Below are 3,208 nucleotides of genomic sequence, written 5' to 3'. Positions count from 1 at the left end.
GAAAACCTTCTACTATTGAGCTGCCAAATGGACAGAAGAGTAAACTGACTCCTTATCTCTTGTCATTACCCCCAGAGATGAAGGAATCTCCCACCCCTTCTCTGAGAAGCTTCTGTTTGCAGAGATTGTAATATAATGACCAGCCTTGAGCTACAGGGTAGAGAGCAAGAGACTGCAGAGTTCTCAGGCCCAAGAGGAACATGTACACTGCACTCCACTTCTAAGGCTCAAGGATCCCTCAGAGGGAAGAGAGGGCAGAAGGAAGGTAAGACTCTGGTGTAACTTCAGGTTGGGAAGCAATATCCCCTGAGTACAACACAGTAGTCCTAACACCTGTACAAGCTGAAGCCAGACAAATCCCTGAATGGAAAGGTGGGTGATATGGGCACACACTTCCAATGCATAGCCATGGAGCTGTGGGCAAGGATTAGCTGCTGAGAGAGGGAGAGATACATTTTTCCTAAGAGTGCAGCCCCTGGTGAGTCAACCATACCACACTGGAAGACCTCACATCTAAGAATATTTGAGTGGTACACGTTTGGTTTTTAAGGATTAAAAAAAAAAAAAAAAGACATGGTGGGAAGGGAAAGGGTGATGAGTTGGGAGTTAGTTGGGGGCGATAAGACATGGTTCAGTACAGTCACCTTCAGGGACAGTCTTAAGGGGGCGGGGCATGATAGGAAGATAAAGAAGACAGAAACCTGGGACCAGGAGGTCTTGGATAAGCTATGCCTAAAGCCAAGCAAGCTTACGAAGATCTTATGCACTAGTTCCAGAAGAAAATGGGACAACATCAGCAGGAAGCTAACTACGATGGGATGAAGTCACCAGGAAGCTAAGCAAGCAGTGTTGTACAAAGGGAACACAGGATATTACAGATGCATCACAGGCCAAGCACGCAGTGGCCTTGGGCCTGATAGCCACAGCCCTTTAGGGTGCAAAGGGTTGGATTCTCAGGTTCTGGAGCTGTAGGTCTCCCACGGCTCGGGCCTCAGGCTATTGTTGGCCTTTTCCAGTGTATTCCTGTTTTTTAGAAAAGGAACTATGCTCCCTCTCCAAGTATCAGAGCCTCCGGGAAAGCCCTGGATTGGCCTGGCTATCAACAGTGTTATGCTTTTTTAAAAGGTTGTATGAAACTTTCAAACAACTCATGGGAAAATCTGAAACGAAGCTAAGGCAAATGGAAGAAAGGAGGCCACAGAGCTCCATGAGAGACCAGAACTAGGCCATGAGACACACAAGAGGTAGAGTCTTAAAACTGATGGAGTTTAGGAGCTGGAGTGTGTCTGGTGGGAACATTTGAAATCTGTGGCTTTGGAACAGTGTTCGGCTTCCTCCTAAGGACAGGCATGGAGGCAAAGGTTTGCAAAGGCCACTTACCAGGGCGAATGTCACACAGCCAAGTGTTCTTCCCACAACAAAAGCATTGAAAGGATTGGAAAAGTTCAAAGTTCTACACTTAAAACATGGAAGCAATTGGCAAAAGTTGAATTCTATTTCAATGGCAGATACGTAAAACACTATCTCAAAAAAGGCAATTCATTTAATACAGGGTAGATAAAAAGGGAAACCAGGTTTTTTTAAAAAATGAAGAATAATGTGAGCTTATTCCAGGAAGGAAAAGAAAGAGATGTACAGGTCCAAGTCTTTCACGATGGGATGAGATTTAGTTGGAATAGAAGACGCCTCTACCAGAATCTGGACTGCTACAACCACAAGCTCCAGGTGAGAGGACTTCTTTTTAAATTAGGTATTTTCTTCATTTACATTTCCAGTGCTATCCCAAAAGTCCCCCATACCCTCCCCCCCACTCCCCTACCCATCCACTCCCACTTCTTGGCCCTGGCGTTCCCCTGTACTGAGGCATATAAAGTTTGCTTGTCCAATGTGCCTCTTTCCAGTGATGGCCGACTAGGCCGTCTTCTGCTACATATGCAGCTAGAGACACGAGCTCTGGGGTGTACTGGTTAGTTCATATTGTTGTTCCACCTATAGGGTTGCAGATCCCTTTAGCTCCTTGGGTACTTTCTATAGCTCCTCCATTGGGGGCCCTGTGATCCATCCAATAGCTGACTGTGAGCATCCATTTCTGTGTTTGCCAAGGCCCCGGCATAGTCTCACCAGAGACAGCTATATCAGGGTCCTTTCAGCAAAATCTTGCTAGTGTATGCAATGGTGTCAGCGTTTGGAGGCTGATTATGGGATGGATCCCCGGATATGGTAGTCTCTAGATGGTCCATCCTTTCATTTGCTTACAGGATTACCCCTGTAGGCTCCCAGAGCAAACTATCAGCATTGAGGTACAAAGGACTTCACAGATGTTTACAGTTCAGGCCCTTTGGTTATAGCCAAAATGAGTAGCCAAAACTACAGGCTGGTTTTCAATAATGTATCCTAACTCTAAGAAAATATCCCTCCCCAAACAGGACAGTCTGTGGACTTCATGGTCACACATCTGGGGTAGAATGCCCAGGACTCCTTTGCTATCCATCTCAGTCGCCACAGCATTGCATCCGAGGGAAGGGGAATGCCTGTGTGTTTGAAACAGGGTTGTTCTGCCCTGTCATGGGCTTCTGATACTGAATCCCCAGTAATCTGGTTGTAGGGGGAGGAGCTGATACTAAAATCTGGTTCCCTAATTGTTTCTAGATTATGTCAATAAAGACAGCAGAAGCTAATCGCTGGGTGAAAGAAAAAATGGTGGGTTTTCCAGGTCCCAGGAGGAAGAGGAGGAAAAGAAATAGAGAGGGGGTGTTTCGGTCAGGCTTTGGAAGGAGAAACATGAAGCATGTAAGGCCTGAGGGCAACTGAACCAGTGGCAGTCTCCACCACCAGCGGAATTCTAACAAGATAGCTGATGAGTTTAGAGTTATAGATTCTGCGCCCAACGGTTGTGTTATATGGCTGATTTTAAAATATTAAGGCTGTCTGGTGTTTTCTATCCACCACGAATCAGGTGGGCAAGAGAAAGGGCATAGCCTGGGTGGTGGTTAGAGGATTGGTTGATCGGTGTAGAGTGATTGCAGCTCCCAGCATTGAAAGGAAAAGTTGAGTGAGCCAGAAGGGACTTCGAGAATCTAGCTGTCGGGGCGGGGTGAGATGGCTGGCCTTGGCAGTGGTTGATCTTCGAGCATAACAAGTATAGCTAGTGCAGGGGCTGCGGCACAGAGCAAGGGGTGAGTGTGAATTTAAAATTACATGCCACATT

Source organism: Mus musculus, chromosome 3, assembly GCF_000001635.26.
Source record: "Mus musculus strain C57BL/6J chromosome 3, GRCm38.p6 C57BL/6J".
NCBI classification, from domain to species: domain Eukaryota; kingdom Metazoa; phylum Chordata; class Mammalia; order Rodentia; family Muridae; genus Mus; species Mus musculus.
The sequence above is the reverse complement of the archived record's forward strand: the minus strand, read 5'-3'. Positions refer to the sequence as shown.